At 48.6% G+C, this 19,650-nt stretch overlaps 1 protein-coding gene across 5 annotated transcripts in view; it reads right to left on the bottom strand.

Annotated features, from left to right (window-relative positions):
• The window catches only part of LOC106745620 (amyloid beta A4 precursor protein-binding family B member 2-like), a 160,611-nt gene that overhangs the window by 125,485 nt on the left and 15,476 nt on the right, over window positions 1-19,650 (bottom strand). For 4 of the 5 annotated variants that reach the window (XM_014621396.1, XM_014621395.1, XM_014621391.1 and 1 more), the window contains exon 2: window positions 16,927-16,983. The exons of the other annotated variant lie outside the window; for it this stretch is intronic. The gene's annotated coding sequence lies outside the window, so the exon portion shown is untranslated. The remainder of the gene's footprint in view (window positions 1-16,926; window positions 16,984-19,650) is intronic. 5 annotated transcript variants of the gene reach the window in all.

The following is a 19,650-nucleotide window of genomic DNA, read 5'->3' as shown; positions in this document are numbered from 1 at the left end:
GGGGGGGGGGGGGGGGGGGGGGGGGGGGGGGGGGGAGAGACGAGGCCGACCGACCGACCGGGGGCGGTGGTAGAAAGGCATCGACCAGGGGCGGCAGACGAACGGGCGCCGAATGTGGCCGCCACCCTCGTCGCCGCCGTCGCCGTCGTCGTCATCCACCACTTCCGCCCCCCTGCTTCTCCACTTCGCTTATCCGAAACTGGAACAACCTCCTTCTCCCGGAGCTCGCACGAAACGTACTGCCGCTCGGCACGAGATATCGTTCCGCCTCGCCGTGGGCCATTCATAAAGCGGCCTTAAACACCAGTCTTAACCACCCCGCGAAACGGGCCGTGATTTATGGGCCGTAGTCGCGCGTCTCCGTCGGGCCGTACTAAAAATTTCACGACTCGCGGAATTCGGAGTACGTGAAATATTCCGCTGGCTGCGGAACCCGACCACTCCGTGTGCGGTCGCCGGATTAACCGCGACTCTTGTGTTATTCCGAAGCGCGGTTTCGCCGGCTTCTTCTCCGCGAGACTCGGCTTTAAGGGGTTGCGAGGCAGTTGCTGCGAGCCATCGTTTATTCGGATACACGAGAGACTTTCATCGGGCGATATCCCGAAGTGCGTTCGCGACGCAAAAGTATCAAGATTATAAAACGAGGCGAGTACTCCGCGGGGCGGGTCTTCGTGAGGTCACTTTTATTCCGGAGAAAGGTCAGTTTCTTGTTTACCGTCGATCCGACATCTTTGCCTCTGTTTCTCTCAGCAACGCGCGCCCCTCGATTCTTTGCGACCCATTTTTCAGATCATTCCGTATAAGTTTGCGCAGGGGCACTCACCCGCCGACCCACCGATGTATTTTTCTCGCGTGCACGAGGAGAGCGCATTTCGCGCGGGCGTTCCCCGTCGATTTTCGCTATACCCGAGCGATTAACGTGGAGGAAGTCGCGCATACACACGCGCGTACACACGGAGGAACGCGAGCTTAACAGTAAGGAGACCTCGGGCACGTACACGCGAATCCTGCCGGATCGTTTCCACCCTCGGCGTCTGGGTAAACATCGTCGCCGCGTCGTTACCGGCTGCAATCTCGGTCGTACTCGCGGAAAATCCGGGAATCGATATCACCTGGCTGGCTGGGGGAAAATCGCGAACCGCGAGGGCTTATAAACGGTAAACCTAAGCCAGATATATCGCGATATCGCCCTTCCAACCCTATAATACCTGAGCGAAGCAAGGGCTTCGCGATGGATTCCATTTGGATCTTCCCGCTGCACGATAACGCGGCGGCGGAAGGGACGTGCGCGCGATGATAGTCAAGATGAAATTGTCGGGAACGGCAGCGTACAAAAGCCGGCTTTGATCGCGAGAGCGGACAAAGGCGAATATTCGATGACCCGGCTGAGCGATTAATCAAAGCGATTGGAATTTCATTTAATGCGAATTTTATTTCATGTACCGCCGCGGCGATGATTTTTAATCGCCCCCCTTCCTTCGGGCCGGGGACATTTTCGCGCCTGGGCGGGCAAAAATTCGATAATCAACGAGGGACGTGGATTTAATTGGACTGATATTTGTTCGCTCAATTCTGAAGAGTTATTCGACGAACGATTGTAAACACGCTGCTACCTCGTGAACGGTAGCTGCGCTTTGCGACGCGTCAGAAGAATAATCAGAAGCGTCGTTAATCCAAGGAGGATTTGCAAAACAAACCTATCCCGAGAGTTTTGTATAATCATGTGATATTTAATTTCCCCCCTCCCTCCTCCCTGATTACTAATAAATTTGAACATCGCGCAGCGGCACTAAATTAAATCCCAAATGAATATATGAAATGATATTTAGAGCACGGGGTGCTCGTAAATTGTGTTCACCCATCACCCGGTGATTTCACGAAAATTACACATGGGAAGTACACGTGAAGTACATCATATGGCATAATGATTTAACAGGATGTTTATTATTCAGAAATATTGTTGCGCGTTTATTTTTCCGACCGAGACCGTCGCATCTGGCATGAAATTTTAATTGCGTTTTTACCGCTGCCCTGTCGGACTATTTCACTCGGCGTGCACGGCGTGTTTTCATGAATTATTTCCGAAGCAAAAATTATTACGCAGTAATTGAGCCACGGTGTTTACTATTCAACGCGAGGCCATTGACCTAACAGCTTTATGCGAAAATTCCGCTGATTAATCCCGTTTAATCTCGAACCCGTGACATTATTTCTTTTCGACGGGAACGTATCACAGAGACGATTCGATGCGTCGCGTTAATAATCCGGCAATATTATTCGTTCCTCCGTTTATTCGTGGGTGTAAAATGTTAAATAAATAACGCGACACGACGCGATTTCGCTCGATTCTAACTGAATTCAGCGCAAATAATAATAACGGACGCGAAGAGGGGACGCGGATATTCGACGTCGCTCAAGAAAGTGGACGGGACGTGCCGTCGGAGATCTCGGGCGAATTTTTCACCCGAGGGCGCCCCTCGCTACCCCGTTGATTACATTAGGGGCGGGAACGGCTTAGCCGCCCCAACCCGCAGCGAACCGACGGGATCTTCCAAATCGAAGTCGGCTCTCCGCCGACAAGAATCTCGTCATTAAGATTTTTGATTTGAATGCAAATGGCTAGTTTCCCTTGTCCCTCGTGAGTCCCCACCCGTCTCTCCCTTCCTTCTTCCCTTCCTTTGTCGGGCGTATCTCGGCGCATCGTCGGGGAAAATGGACAGGCTCTGTCTCGACGGAGCATTCCGTAGTGCACTCGAAATCGACGTTTCGTGAAACGCGAGCGAACGCGCCCCTCGCTTACCACCACCACCTTCACCGCCGCCGTCGTCGCCGCCACCCCGTAAAGGAGATTTTTTTGTTTAGCGTGTACTTTACGAGCACGATCGCGCAAATCGATCCCATTTTACCCTTCGTGCCTTACCGAAGGCGCGCCATAAAACGAAAGGATCCCTGTAATATTTCTTTTTTCTTCTCCGTGCGGCGCGCGAAGGCGCGCTACCCCCCGGCGATCTATACCCGTTCTACCGATATTCTTTATTATTCAAACCCGGAAGATCTTCGACTTCGCTTGTGCCACCCCCTCCCCCGGCCCTCCTCTTTCACTCTTTCTTCCTCTTCCTCTTGCATTTTTTGTCGTAATAACACGGGAATTATCTTTCACCATCTCGTCTCTCGCGTCGCTCACATTTGTAATCCGACGATCATTAATCGCGAACGGTGACACGCAAGTTCCTCGCGAGTTGGGTAATTCGACGCGAGGGACGTTTCTTTTTCTCCTTCTTTTTTTTATCATCGGATCTCTCGTCGCGCGATTCCGTCGCCAGGCGGGTGTCGTTAAAGTTTCAACCATCAGAGGACGACCACAATACGAGCGTCCTAAGTTAAAATGGAGCTCGTCGTGTGCATCACCGACGGTCCAGGTAAGGCGAGACGTAATTTACTGGTTTCTGCTTGTTACACCGGTCGCACGTCGACGTGTCGCCGGCGTTTGCTCGTAAAGCCGACAAACTCGATGTAATTTTATCCCGTCTCTAGATACGTCTCTACATATACGCTATGCAGCTCCGTACCCGGTATGCCCTTCGCCCTTCGGCCAAATGAGATTTTACTCGGCGCGGACGCAAGTTCCGCAGGACACGCAACGGCTACGCTGCGGTATCAGGACGAAACAGTTTATGTAATCTGACACGGTGATCTTGTCCTCCTCCTTCTCTGCCCATCCCCCCACTCCTTTTGTGGTTAACCCTTATCCGCGCGAGGAGTTCTCGAGGATATTCATTTTTTCGCGGATGAAACTATTGGGTTCATCTCTCCCTCGGATATTCGTTATCCTAAATTTATCTAAATTATTTCAATTTCCATTTGTAATCAGATACCGTTATTCTGGACTTTTTTATTCACCTTACAGTAGTTGCTCTCTGTTGCGTACGTACAAGATTATTGCGACCAATTCTGAGTTGATGAATGAGCCAATGTACAATTGTCAAGTGTAGTAAATTGTCGGAAAGTGTGATCGTAATTATCCACCATCGATAAGTTACTTCGCAATGGTAACAGAGTGTGTTGTAATGTGCGACGAATAAATATAGAAAAGTCAAAGTCGGATCTTGTTATTTTCGTCGCAGTTACGGGGAAAGAATCGATAACCGACTCACACGCGCGCGCGCGCAAGTCCAGTCGAAAGTATTGAGCCTCGCGGCAACGATATGAAATTAATATAAACAATAGTATCGGACGTGTATACGGATATCGGCCATCAACGAAACGCAGATTACATGGAAATGGCTTTTGATACCGCGATAGCTCGGCAATCGGATTTGCGAGTGAGTCGAGGTTATCCCCCGAAAGGAGAATTTACATGAGGATTTACACAGTTTGCTAGAGACGCACGGTTGAACGGCGGAGGAGCGGAGGGGCGATTGTGCGAAGGCGGTAGCTGGTTCCCAATATAAATTCAAATGTATTTGACGCATCATCGAACAACGTTTCTATAAAGCCTCGTCGTTCCGTTCCGTGCAAATTTCTGTTGCCGCGTAAATTCCATTTTTCTCGGCGAAACATTGCTTTATTGCCCCTCGAGAGAGAGAGAGAGGGCCCTGATATCCGGCTCGTCAATCACGCAAACGTATATATTATATTAATAAGTTTTGCGAGATTATATCCACGAGGATGATCGCGCGTGTACCTTATAATAACGTTGATTATTGGCTTCAGACGTAAATAATGGTCGTCGAAGCTGGCATAAAAAAAAAAAAGAAGATAAAAGAGAAAGAAGAAATATTCCTGTGCTCCCGACACATAAAATTTTCACGATACGATACGAACGCTCGTAAACAATATATTGATTTTTCCTGTGCTCTTGTTGAAAATAACAACGTAATTTGCGTGTTTTCGTTGTGCACTGTTTACAGGCGCATCAACGTCGATCGATATTTCAGCCGTAAATCCTGTCTCGGTCTTTCCTCCGTAGAAGGTTCATATATCGTGTTGGGAATGCGAATTCAAGCTCAGGTGAGGAGGTCCGAAGCAAGTGAACCCAGCCAGGGGACAAGGCAGCAGGTTGATTGATCGCGTGTCAGGTTCCAGCCAACCTGGCGCCAGTCCAGTGGTGGTCAACCTGCCGCCACGTGGTGGTGAACGCGCAAGTCACTCCGCAACTTTTGAGCGACTCCCGCGGACACGAAGCACACAGGGTGCTCCGACTGCTGACGAAGGCGGAAGAGCAGCCGCGTTTTTATCGGATTAAAACTGCAGACTCTCAAGTCGGTAGTATAAAGCCACGCACGATGACGACGATATACGACCGAGTATTATCCTCCTTGTCTCTCGAACGGCTTGCGGTTCTACACACGCAGTCTATCGTGGACGATTACGCGCGTTACGCATGAAATAAATTATATGCGAAAGAGCGACGTCCAAAGGAATAAACATGAGTTGTGGCGGAAAAAAGGGAATTAATCTTACTAAATCGCGTTCCGATTTATACACAGACGCACGGCCATGTTCTCCTTAAAAACCAGATAATTGCGGTAACTTCAGATTCAAAAGTGTGCATAGGGCGTGCTGTTGTACGACGGAAGTGCGAAACGAGGCAAAGGTTGAAGGTTCGCGAAGACGAGGAGAGCGCATCAAGGAGAGGCGTCTATGACGAAAGAAGCCCTTTTAATATTTGAGAAACTGCCTTCTAAGTTTTAGCTTTAACGTCAACACAGAATTTCCGAAGCTTGATTACTTTGTCAGACGCGACACGGCTGTGCAACGTTACATTACCGGCGGCGGAAAGTCGCCGTCATTGGGTAGAATCTTCGCTCGCTTCTCTTTCTTTCGTGACGCAGCTCGAACGTACGACGACGCACGTTCGATAAGAATTGCGCAATAATAAAGCGACGAAATGAGATTTCTCACTCGTGCGTTCGCTCATACCCAGTCGATACTATCGGACCGTCGAGTGTAATTACACGTGACCCGTGCGGGGATTAATGTTTTCACTGTAAGCTGTACAACGGCGATGACGAGCTACGCGTTTGCACTTACGCGAAAGAAGGACCCATGCGTTCATTAGAACGTAATTACGATGAAACGGCCCAGTCGTGAGCGGTGCGATGGAACAGGTAGACGCCGGGTATCGGTTTCCCTCCGCCGCATACGGGCAAGCGCAACGAAAAAGAAAGAAAAAAATAACTCGGAAACTCGGTCAGGGTAAACAGTAACGAAGCGTCGCGCGCGCGAGAGAGAGCGAGCGAGCAAGAGCGCGCGCGCGCGTGCGGCGAACCGTTTTAATTCGCGACGGAAAATACACGTTTCCAGCACGACGCGATCGATAGGGAGTCGCCTCGCGCGTTCGACCGGAGGTACATTCGCGTGTGCGCGAATTAAATCCGCGTCGATTTCGTAGGAAGAACGAGAGGGCGGCGAATTTTCAGCCACGCGTCATATGCGGACCGCGCATATCCTAGCCGAGAGGGACCCTCCCGCGGAACGAATCACGGCCCTGGGCCGCCTCCGACCCTCCGTAGCCTGTCAGTCACTTATCCACCCTCGCACCCCTGAGCAGCTCTCCCGGCGCGCCGGGTCCCTTTATTTGATCGACGAGTGACGTTATCGCGGGTAATATCGGACGGCGAGAAAGAGAGAGAGCAAAATTGAGAGAGAGAGAGAGAGAGAGAGGCGACTCTCTCCCGGCACTTCCGAGCGATCCGGCTCGCTCCATCAAACATTCATGCTGTCGGCCGCGAGCTCGCGCGGCCGACCACCACCGCGTNACCCTCCCCCAACCCCCCGGCCGGCGCCGCTGCCTTTTGTGTCGTCCGGTATCGTCGTAACGTCGCCCACCGTCGTTTATATTTCCGAGATTAAACCTTCGTTTCCGCCGCGTCGAGTTTCCTTTGACCCACCCCCATCGATTCGCTGGATCGTGATTGACTTCTCTCCCTCTCTTTCTCGCTAATTCTCTTTCCTCTTGGACGCGTGGTATTTTTAATATTTTATTTTTAAACGGTTCACAGCGCTCGTAAATGTTGCACATCAGTTGCATTGCAATAAACGCCATTAGCGTCTGTCGCATTTAAAAATCGTTCGAAGCGTTTAAAGGTGGACGCTTCGTACGCGAGAGAGCGTCTGCTCCAATACGATATTGTTCGAAAATCGCGGCGGTCGCAAGGGCGCCTTCCGGCGTGCGTTATTTTAGGAAGGGATCGATTTTCGTGCCCGCCGCGATTATGCGCTTCGTGTTTTTGCGACGGCCGTTAATAGACCGCGGGCGTGAGCGACGACGCGGACGACTGCTCCGCTAATTGAGCGATCTCGATCGTTCAGGTGCGCTGTGACGTTTATTCTCGGGCCCGGGGATTTTAATGGACGGAATGGTAGCTCGTAATACGATGGGATTAAGGCGGAAGGCGGCGGGAAAGGGGTGAATTATTTGACGGCGGTACGACGACAGTTAGAAGGTTAATTTGCAAGGCCGGGAATCTAATAAATGTGAATAACTGATACGCCGTCGTTGTATAAATCGCGCCGAATGAAACGGCCCGTCGTTTTGTACAGGCTGCTAATTTCGAAAATAGCGCGAACGAAATTCCGCGGGCTTCGGGAACGGACATTAATTTACAACCGCAGCCACGCGCGCCATGGAAATAGTTGCCGACCGGTGACTTATGAGCGCCGCCGTATTTAAAGCGCCCGGCGCGAATCAACTTCTACACCGTCGTAGCTTCATAAACGCTAATTAAATCAGCGGCATGCGAACACAGGCGGGTTAAATAAAGCGGGGAGTCGTGGTAATGACGCGGGAATGTTGGAAACTTGCCCACCTTGCGCAATGATCGAGTTAACCTCGCCCCGGTGGGTCGCGCGTGAAAAGCGCAGGGAGGGCAAGAAAAGCGGACGGACAGGAACGAGAGATAAAGGGGGGAGGCGAGGAGGACAGTTTGGACATAAGTAGAGAGGAGAGAGCGGAGCACTTCGTCACACTCCGGAGAAGACAGAGAGGACACGGCGGCTTGTTCTAGTTTACGGTTCTCAAAACGAGAACGCGGTGGAAACTCAGGTACCCGTGTGCGTCCCACGTGGCTGAGAGGTTTCCCCGAAATTGTCGGAGAATTCGGGCGGGTCCGCCGCCGAGATGACTCCCGCGGGAGCTCCGATGAAAGATACTCTTGCCCGACTCCCGTCATCCGCCGTTCTGACGCTCGCATCAAAATTTGAACTTCCGTCAGAATTATCATATGTCAAGGATAGAGGCTGTTTCGTCGCGCGACACCGAGGTTTGCGTATCTTCGGGAGTCGTAAAGATAGATGGAGGAGAAATGATACGGGGGGCAAGGAAGTTCTCTATTCGGGAAGAACAGCCTCGATCGTATCGCGCGAACAGCTGAAAGAAGAGACGAGAGATCGCCGGGAGTCATACTCGTTCTTCCGCGCGAGACGTATAATTAGGACGAAGGAAGTGAATTATTTCGAATTATGCTAATGTGCGCCGTGATATGCCGAGCGATCGTTTAACGAGCGGCCGGCAGCGACCGGGTAATTCGGAAATGAATTTATTAATTATGTAACTAATCGATCGAAACTGAACGCGATTATATTAATTGTTCATGGCCTATCCAACTCATTACATGTTAATGCATCGGTTAGCTTATTAGAGCCGCGGCGGGTTTATAGCGCGACTCGTCGAAAGCACGACGGACTAATAAATTCAAACGTAAACGAAGGTTCTCTCGTCCGTACGCGTTACTCTTTAGTGCTAAATGTGACGTTATGACTTCATCAGTTTCGATGCTAGTAATAGTCGAGCCAAATCGAAATAAATTAATAATCACGTATATAAAACAGAATTTGTCTTCCTCGATTGTCGGCGTTTGAAGTACTTCTTTTATCCGTCCGCTTCTTCTCTGTCTCTGATTTTCTTGCCCGATTTTCATTCTCGTGTCTTTCTCGCGCAAACGCAAGTCAATACTAAGTTGGTGTCTTTATTCAGGTCATGATAATTAGACCGAGCAGTCGAGTGCAGCGGTGGTTTTGCAGAAATGGCCGCGATGGCGTTTACCTGTGCATAAAAGCGCGCTGCCGAGCAATAATCGCAGCCGTCTGCAAATCCGTCCGTCGTGGACAGTTTTATAATCCGCCGGTTTTACAGCCTCGCTTTATTAATACGGCGGGAGTAACGCGGTTAATTCACGGCGCGGCACCGACGAAAGCGCTGAATTCGCCGGCTATATTGTCCGCAAAATTAAAAAAAGGCATGCCCTGTCTTATTAACAAAAATACCCCACGACGGCGTATTTCTTTTTTTTTTTTTTCAAAACGTGATTTCTTCTTAACAACGTTTTCAGAGTCGCCGCGTATAAACTCTCGTACGTCTGTGTAACTTTAGGCAATATACATTTTTACAACCGCGTTTTATTTCCCACTTCAAACGATGACACAAGCTGATTCTCTTATCACGACGATGCACTCTTGTCGTAGTAAAATGATGATAAAAAAAAGGGCTATTCGTAACATTGTAAGTGCAAGAAAATAGTAATGCGGGTGTAACAACACAGCATTATGCCTCGCCTCTCTCTCTCTCACTCTCTCTCTCTTCCTCTGAATCCTCGCAATTTATTTTAAATTGCTTTTGCAAACAGCATGTATAATATATTTTCTGCATTCGCATATGAGACAAGAGGGAATATGCGAGAGGGAATTATTGCTGCTTTTCCTTGCGAATTTTTCATCACTTCGGAGACAGATTTTTTTTCATAAAATTATTTGCAAGCGAACGAAATAGTTATCGACAGTTTCACACTTATATGAGTCATCTCACACTTATAAATGCGAGCGAGAGAACGAGAGAAAACGTCGTTCTCTTTTTATCTGAGCTCTTGGGAAATCGATAGCCGCAAAATAAGAGAAATCGAGCGCTCTAATAGAATCTCGAGTCACGTTTTTTATATTTTACGGCGAGGAGTTTGGAGATTTTGTAAAGCGAGAAAATAAATTGGAGGTTCACGGGAAAGCGGAGTTGGCAAAGAGTTCCTTTCCGCTTTGACGTTTTAATGCGGCTCGCGGCTCAAACGGCTTTCGAAAAATTCATCGAGCGTCCTAATCGACACAGCGGCTTTCTTCCATCTCGATTCGCAGTAATTACGCGAAGCACGAGTCGCCTCTTCAATAACTCCACGAAGCGGGCGCGGATAGAGTGAGACAGAGAGAGAGAGAGAAAGATTATGACCACAGATTCGCCCTTATTAACTTCGTTACCAAACTTTCGTATCTACGATGTCTCCGTGTTGCTGATTCCGAATGTATTACATCGCCCATTGATTATAAATATCGAATAAATTTCTTTTAATTTAACTTTCAGATACAGAAGAGCAACATCGAAAATCCTGTAATATTTATATTCGCTTTTCATATTTCCTCTGTATGTTGAATACAATTTCGATTCGACAATTTTAAGCTATTTTACTGACGTATTGCATCCAAACATCCGGGAGCCCTTTTAATTTTAGCCTCTGTGTCTCTTTGTATCGCGAAAGCACGTATCCGAGGATTAATTCGACGCGCGTAGCGTTCTCCGTGTCGCACCGTTTCTCTCTTGGTTCTCTTGGTGCCGTCGCTTTTCCGGCTAGTTTGCCGGTGGTCGACCATAAATTCACGCTTGAAGGAAACGGCGAACAGTTTGTTCCGCCGCGAAACAGACATGAACGACGTCGAAAGAGACGGCGCGCTTTGAGCTCCTAATCCGCCGGAGTGATTGAGAAACTGGCGGCAGGAGGAGTCGCGGAAGGGAATAAAAAAAAATAGAACAAGAGTGGATTCTCCGAAGTAAAGGGCGTACGAGATCGCGACGAACGGTGGGATTTGACGTGCCGAATGAAAAATGCGCACGGCGAGACGAATGACGGGTGGCGAAGGGGGAAACCGGTCGGCCGGAAAAACGCGAGAAACGCTCTTCCGATATGTCGAAATGATCCTTTCGGAGCGATCTCGTGGATTACATGTTGCGCGCGTGCGACGTGATTTACGACGACAGAGATATGGTTACTACCCTTTCATCACCTGCGCGCGGCTACGATGCCGTTGTCCGAGCGAGCTGTGCTCGCAGCAAAACCGGCAGATTGTCGGCGTCACTCGTCGAGCGTTAATTAAATCCTTTCGTCGGCCACTCGGAGGGCCTCGTGACGCACGTGCGACACGACCGCGCCGCGACCGCATCCGTCATTGCGATCATTACGGGATCGTTGGCACGTCGTCGCCACGCGACGGAAGACGCTGGCACTGCAGATATTCCGTCCCGGGAATGCAAATGGCCCCGCGGCGGATGGTAATATGCAGATTAATCCGGCCAGCCGGCCGAAAACTCTCCGGAACTATCCTCGTTCCTGAACGGGGGAGAGAAAGAGAGAGAGAGAGAGTGTGTGTGTGTGAGCCGAACTGTTCGCCGCAATCCCGGCTGGGTTCTTATGACGATTGGCTGTCGCGAGTGAGAGGGAAGATTGGATTTCAAAATTTTTATCCCGGAAAGGAGAGAACTTTCGCGAGCGAAATGGCCCTTCGACGGGCTTCCTTGGAGTTTTCATTTGGCGTTTAATTATCGAGATATTTAACGACGGAAACTCACATAAATTGCGATAAATTACTCGTTAAAAAAAAAATCGATTCCTCGAATACTCGTTATGAAAAGTACGACGGAAATTTACTCGAAATTCTGAAATATTTTTTGCGTAAAAGATTTGAAATACATATATACACGGACGCACGCGCTCGTTTACAATATTGTAACCAAGCGGGGTATACTAAGGTTTATGAAATTCGACTTGCGTCACTTTGGAAATAAACACCTCATTTAGAGCGAAAGGGATGCGGTGTTCGCCGACAGAATTACCGTCGTGGGAATTACCTCGCAAAATTTTCGCAAATAGTCCTGGGACGTAGGCAGAAATCTGATTTCCAAGTTTTGCAGGAAACCTGGGGATTGTTTCCGAACTTAAATTGGGGTTGGCGGGATGGATTAAGAGATGCTTGATAAACGTCAGGTAAAACATCGCGGTGCACAATGACCTTTGTCATATTCGCTCGCATTACTTTGCCTATTTTTTTCAATGAGAAAACTCTACAAGAATATCAACTTCAAATGTCTCTTTACGCTAATCGCAAAGTAAAATGAAGAAATGGAAATTTCTACTCCGTAGAAATGATAGTGTTATCGTATTTTCTCCATTAGGCACGAGAGAACAGAAGCTCGAGTTATCGAATTATGGTTGCAATAATTAAAACGGGTCAAGTCGCCATTTGCGTGTGATTAATGGCTTATCTCAAGTGCTCGGAAAGCTGTTATTGTAGGCATAAACGCTAATGCGCGGGTGTACTTGAGTGAAGCGTATTAATGGAGCAATCCTAGTTTCTGCGCCAATTACTTATACGTTAAGCCGGGCCCGCCTTACTTCCATTGCCAACTTTCAAATACGCGTTTGGCCCGTCCGATATTCACGAGACAGTTCAGAAAAGCAAGACTGTCGACTGTTACGTCGACAGTTACTGATATACATTTGGTTCTTAATTGCTCTCTAATGGACTTGCTATTTATCAGACGCGGTGTTTAATTACCGAAAAATCAATTCTAATGAGTTAAGTGATACCGAAAAGAGATTGAAGTGAGGATTAAAATAAATTATACGAAGATAAGATAACTTTGCAATGAAAATCGATAAAAATTAAAACAAAAAGGACTGCTATGGAAGACGAGGTTGTCGTTTTACATCTCATTAACTTCGACTTTCACTCATGTTAGCTTCTAGTTTATTTTATCTCTATTTGATGATGTGTCGCGTTTCGCTCTAATATTTCGCACTGTGACACTTCGCTCCATCGGTTAGGCAATGGTAATGAATGGTAATGAACAGCTGCCGATATTGCCGGATATCGATGGCGATCGAACGCGCTCGGAGCGCGAAAAATTTGCGTACTCGAGAACGCCGGGCCAACGGTGAAAACAATTCGTCTCAATAATGCCACTCGGGGAATATCGATGTTATTTTATTGAAAGGGTAGCTGGGCGCGAATAATACCGTCATAAATCATGGCGCCTCCGCGTAGACAAATGTTTCGCTGTACCGACGCGAACGACAGTCGGAAGCGCGCGCATTTGCGCCCCGTATTTTATTTCCTTCTCCAAAAACCGCTAAAGCATATGAAGACAATAAAATCGAATAAAACTAAGCACGTGACGGTGCACACGCATACATACACACATGTGAGACCAATATGTGTGTGTGTCCTTTTTAAATATATTATTTAGAGTAAACGTTCACAACGGTAATTAATGAAAACTGAACAGCGCAAAGCACTACGAAGATTAAATCCGAGAGCAAAATACGCGAAAAGAGTTAGTCATCAAGGCAATAATAAAAAAAATACAAATTTCCGGCTGCACATTGTATTCAGTTAGCACGTTTGCCTCGTTGAACGCATACATGCGCATTTTATGACTCAAATATACAATCGAAACGAAAAACATTTCTGCGACGTTACATTTTCCAGTCTCACCTGGTGTAAAAAATGTTTGCGTACAATGCACCGTGCTGCGATTAGCTCATTTGCTTCGAATTAATGTATTCATAAATAACATGATATTACCGTGGCGTTTCACGCATGCGTTCCTTCGTCATTTACGTTAAATTGATCTTCAGATTGATTTATCGTTCGGAGATTTCGTGACAACCCTTTCCGCACCTAAGAGGAGAAGGAGGAGAAGGAGGCTATTACTCACGGGTGCATCGGCACATCTGCCGCGAACATCGTGTAATTCGTCGGGAACGAGGTTGACTCTGGAAGNGAGGGAGGGAGGGAGAGAGAGAGAGAGGGAGGGAGAAAGAGGCTTAATGACGAGGCGACGATCGACAACGTATCCTTGACGTCTCGCGACGTCGGTCGCACACCCGCGCTCGAAATGATAATAATTAATGTCCTTCGCACCCCAGCCGACTCTCGCCCGCCTCTACCCGCCGCCAACCGAAACTTTTCCGTCGCGTAATCGTGGCCGAGCACGTGCGCGCATTCCCGCCACGTACGTGAAATACACGACGTGTCGCGCAAGTGTTCGCCGAAAGTTTCCGCCGAAACTGAATTTCCCGCGTGATCGTGAGTAACAGTACACCGCGTGTCGTTGTCGTACCTGACGAGATAATATTCTTCGCCGAGGGCGCGAGCTGCTTAACGACCGACGCGATTAACCGCGGGAGACCAGTGAGAGACGTTTCGTGTCGCATAAGACAGAACAGGCACTGCAGCAACGCAGAGCCATTAATTATTAGTTAATACACAGCAAGAAATCCTATCGGAATTTGAAATGATATTAATCATCGTAACTTCTAAACGTTGATGAGATATGATGGTAAGCCAATTCCAATCACACGTCATAATTATAAGCCCATTTCCACTGAACTAAATCTTTTGTCCCTTAAGGATAGGAGGAGAAACTAACTGACCTATCGTTTTTATTTTAAATTCTAAGGGGATCAATTGACTGTTCGAAAATTGTAGCCCGGTTTATATTCATCTCTACTACACCTCTTATATACTTTCCCCCGTTCTATATCGAACAACAAAGTACACCTTATGGATGGTATGAACCTTTAAATCGGACATCTCTCTTCTCTTGCTAATAATGATAAAATTGACTTTTGTCATATATCATTGTCCTCCTTTAAAAGCACCGTTAATGATTACCCGAACCTAAGTATACCTTAAGAAGTTATGATATAATATATAATGTATCATAATATATCTTCTTATGCTAATATTTTATCTAATATTTCGTAATATTTTACTTTTTCCTTTTTTTCATTTTTTTTTCATTATTATCTTATTTGTCGAGCGTATTGTACCAAAGGGATACTCCCCTTACATAAATAAATAAATAAGTAAATAAATAATAACTTAATTTGGCTTCCGAATTAGCACTTCACGAATGAGTCCTTCATTTCATTCATCGATCATTAAGCCAAGATACATTATAATCCGTGAACAACCTATCTCGCGATTTCAGTGTTCTCTGAACACCATGCGATATCGACAAAGTGTACGCCAATGCGTTTTCGCGAGAGCATCGAATAGGAAAGAAGAGGGTAGAATATCGTTCGTCGCGACACGAACGCGATTTCCAACGCGTCGCGAAGACGAGCGGATCCGACGGGCGTAGTAATCCCGTATTAATAAAAGTGAAGGAATTCCGTCCGCGCGAGGACACGAGCGAGTCGTTACCGCGAGAGTGCATATCCGCTTTCAGGCAGTCCCGGCACGTTTTTAAAGCGTCTCCGGTGTCAGAGAGTTCTCGCAAGAAACTCCGAGAGAAGGCGAGACGCGAGCGCCCCTCGACGTCCACTCCCCGGAGAGGATTTTCGCGAATTCGTTTCGGCTGGATTTCCCACTCTCGAGCCGGGATACGCTTCGGGAGAGGGCGTAGCGTCTTCAGCCGAAATGTCTCTTCGTGGAACAATATTTTCGTTCCGTTTCCGCGCGGCGGCCTTCTTCGTAGTCGTCGTAGTCGTCGTAGTCGTCATCGTAGTAGTCGTCTCGTAGTGCGTTAGAAGGGATGGATATACATCGAGCCGGTGGATCGAATTTTTCGTTCGTCGCATGTTTGTCGATCGACGACCTTTATTCATCGGACCGTATAGTATCGGGAAATTCGTATCGGTGCTTTTCGCGCGGTTAGACAAGGATACCAGGTTCTGCGAGAGATCGGGAACGATTCGTCCCGAATCTTACTCGGGGATTTCCCGCGACACGTACGCGCCTCGTTCGCGGAGGAGAGAGAGGAATATATTCGCGCGGAGAGAAACATCGTCGGGCGTCCGCGAATTATGTGGAAATATTGTTTCGCCGTTCCCTCCTCTCGGGGAAGCCGCGAGATAGGAATAGATTGATCCGCGCGAGAGGGTCGCGCTGTGTTTTCGTAAGATCCGTCAGAACTACACGTAGCTACGCGACGTTTCCCGCGCGTCTATCAAAACTTCGATAATACTGAGGTCGGAGAAAGAGGTGGCAGCTGTTCGCGGGACCGGCAAAGAGGGTGCAGAGGGAAAAGCTGCGGAGGGATCGAGAGACCAAGGGGGTTGGTGATCGATTGCGCCGGTACATGCACAATAACAGGGGGATGGAGTCATGTATCCGGGCTAAACAGCCCATTTGCTCGGCACAATGGAAGCGACGTCGCTGTGGGTCCGACTTAATTACCAGAGGCTGCCTTTGGCAGGCGAAGAGGTAGCGAGAGAGAGAGAGAGAGAGAGAGAGAGAAAACGGGTAGCAAGGCTTTATCAGAAGCGCCTTATACAGCCGAGCTTCGTTTAATGGCCGTGCAAGAATGCGAATTTGGCGACATGCCTGGGAATCTAATCTAAGAAGTTATCCCGGCTGCGTCTTAACCCTCGCGTTAGGTATACTCGAGCGATTATGAATCGCGTTAGCTGTTATTACGGTGACGCTCGTTGATTTTCCATCGCGCCTAGGCGTCTTAACGCGTTTAGACCCGAGGTGCGACGTCAGGCGCGAGATCGCGATTGTAAAGTTCGACGGCGTTTCGGCGTCTCGGCGAACGCGGCAACTGCCTCCTCGCTGGCACCGTGAAAAGCCGGAGTCGCGCGAGGTGCGTCTTAAGAATCGCGGATTCGACGGGTGGGAAAAATACGTCCTTGATAAGAAACTCGCCCCGGCGGAGTTCGGCGCGGATTGTATAAACCACTTTCGTCCTTGTCTCCTGCATAACGCGCATGATGCATCGCGACCGGGGCCGAGGTATTTTCCGAGGGGAAACAAAACAGTTTCCCGATAGTTTCCGCAGCGTGAAAACGAAGGGAGCACTTTGCCATTAGTCTGCACGCGAAACTGTTGGTATGTATCATTCTGTAACGAGGGCAAATTGCGAATCCACGCTGTACTTACCGAAGTTTTCATAAAGTTCGCCGGGCAGGAGAGGCCACTGCATTAGACGAAAGATACCTGAAACACAAAACGTAAAGAACGCCTTTAACTCGCGCGGAAACTACGTTACCGAAGAAACTTGGGAGCTACGCGGAGTCTCAAATCTCGGCAATTAGCCGGACTATCGCGGCGCTCATCTTCTCCGCGAGATAAATCATGCGATAATTACAATCCCCTTGCTGAATATCTGCCTGCGTTTCACACGTATCAGTGAGAAACAATACGATCGGTGATTATCGCGGGATACTACAAGGCAAGAGGTCACGCTGAATATTAATTCTGTTTTTCGCTCCTCGTCCTCAAAATAGACAAGACAAAGCAGCCGTGCTTGTATTTATGAGAAAATGGATTATTCTCGGAGATATTTCGAAAAATATATAAGATAGGAATATTTTAGATAATATTTTAGAAGGCTGATCCCAATTACGTGACTGTTGGAAATTTTATCGATTCAACGGCATTTTTTGCCGTGAAGCGGTAACATCTATTATTAAAATCCAGCGAGACTCTGTCCGCGCTTAATGACTACGATATTCCACGCGAGGCATTCGATCCCTCTCTATTTCATTATCGTGCCAAACGAAGATCCTCGCCGGCGAAAGGTCTACGAAGATTTCCCTTGATGTCGGTTATCCCGAAGTCGAAGGGACAAAACGAGGTAAACTCCAGGGTGCTCGATGCTGCGAGTTCACGAAAGAGGAAGGGAGATGGAGAGAGAGAAGGCCGGCCGTATTTTATTTCAGCCCTCTGTCTCGCCACACACGGGTCCGGAAGCACATCCACGGACGAGAGGAGGAAGGAAAGAGGAAGATAGGAAGAGAGAGGTCGAGAATGAACACACACACACACACACACGAGCGGGTTGTCTCTGGAAACGCATCCCAAACGGGTTGTCTGAGTGGTTTCTCGTGTTCGGCATAGCGCACACACGACGACCACCGTCACCGCCATCGGCGGTATACACTCGTGTGGCACTGTCGTGTCTCGTGTGACGTTCGCGCACGGTACACCCGGTAGAAGTAGCGAACCGGGCGGAAGAGAGTCCTCGAGACTCGTCCTCGCGCAGGACGAGAACTTGCCACGTGGAGTGCGCACTGCGTCGCGGTCGAGTGTTTTCGCGGCGGAAAGCGGTTGCAAATGTTCGTTTGGCCGTTCGACCGCGGCTTTGAGCAGCCCGCGCCGTACTTCCGCAGGTTTGTCAGGAGCGCGTTGCTCTCACCGCTGTCTGCGGAAACGAGCGCCTACTCTCGCCGAGAGAAAACCTGGACGGAATACTCTACGGCGTTAACTTTCACAGCGATGGCGTGCGTACAGCGTCGAATACGCGTCACTCGACGAATATTTGTCGAATCGTCGAATCGTAACTCGTGTGCCCATAATTCACCTGATTACTGCGAATTCAATAGATAAGAGAGAAAACGATACTAATAGGTTCTAAATTACACGTTAAATTAAATTCTCCTTATCATTGACGTTACTTTGACGTTGAAAATTTACGACATTCATGATTCGACGGGATAAAATTTAATATCGCGTCATGCAAAAAGCATAAATTTCCATTGAAATTAATTTCATATAATCGCGAATGATTCAACAATCCCTCCGAAATTATGTTGGATGAAATGGATGTAAGGAATTTAGTCGAGAAGGAAGGATCTCGCATCAGCGATGAGTAAGTCACCCTTCTTTCGCGCTACAATCGATAAGGCATTCCGGTCACAATCGCGCGTCCAATAATCGAATTTAACGGCAAACTCTCTAGCGAATTATGCGAGAAACTCAATTTAATGCGGCGCCGCACTGCCGCCGATGCGATCGCGACGCAATGCATCCACTTCCTCAGTTTCAGACTTCTCCCGCATCTCCACTGCCTTCTCTCCTTCTTATTCTTTTCCCGCCCATCCCTCTCACCCTGTGCACTTCGCCGAACTGATCAAACGCGTTTTCGACCATCGAGAGGCAAGAAATAGTCAAAGTGCGCGAACGGCGCGAACGCGCGTCGCAAGGAGGTACGAGGGAATGAGTAAAAGGGTGCCGGAGGGATCGCTGAGGCAAGGGGGGAAGGTCCTCCGAGTCGCAGTGCATCTTTCTCTGATTTCCCGAGGGACGCCTCGATGCCACCCTTATCCACCGTGAAGCCGGGATATCGCGGTGGTGGATGAGAGCCGAGTAGGTGGATACAGCCGCAACGCGCGTGTCCTCGCGAAGCATGATTTATTTTATCGCTCTTCGAGAGGCCGGCATAATTCCGGGCCGTTCCACCCGCAGTTATTTTACCCCCCGCGCGTTGGCGGGCGCCGGGCCCGACGGGGGTGTAGACTCGCTCTCCGACACGAGGGATCAACAGGTACAGGACTCCACCGAAGCCACCCGGCCGCCGCCGCCACCTCCGCCAGGATCGGAACCATGAGCTCTCCTGACTCTCTCTCTCTCTCTTTCTCTTTGCTCGCGTGTCGAAAAGTTGTAAAGATACTCCGCTGTGGTCCGTGTAATTTACGTCGAGCTTCTCGGCAGCGAGTCTTTATTTATCACAGGATTATTAAATTCTTTCCGGCACTTATTAAACGCGGCGAAGGGAAAATTCACTTCTCCCTTGTTTCTTGTAAGACTTGCAATAGAAAAATCCTTCGCACGTATATTATTTCGTTGATTGAACATTCACCGATGGTACATATGACGTATCCC

This window comes from Dinoponera quadriceps, unplaced genomic scaffold (assembly GCF_001313825.1).
Source record: "Dinoponera quadriceps isolate SergipeBrazil2010 unplaced genomic scaffold, ASM131382v1 scaffold1476, whole genome shotgun sequence".
NCBI classification, from domain to species: Eukaryota; Metazoa; Arthropoda; class Insecta; order Hymenoptera; family Formicidae; genus Dinoponera; species Dinoponera quadriceps.
This window is presented reverse-complemented; position numbering and strand designations above follow the sequence as displayed.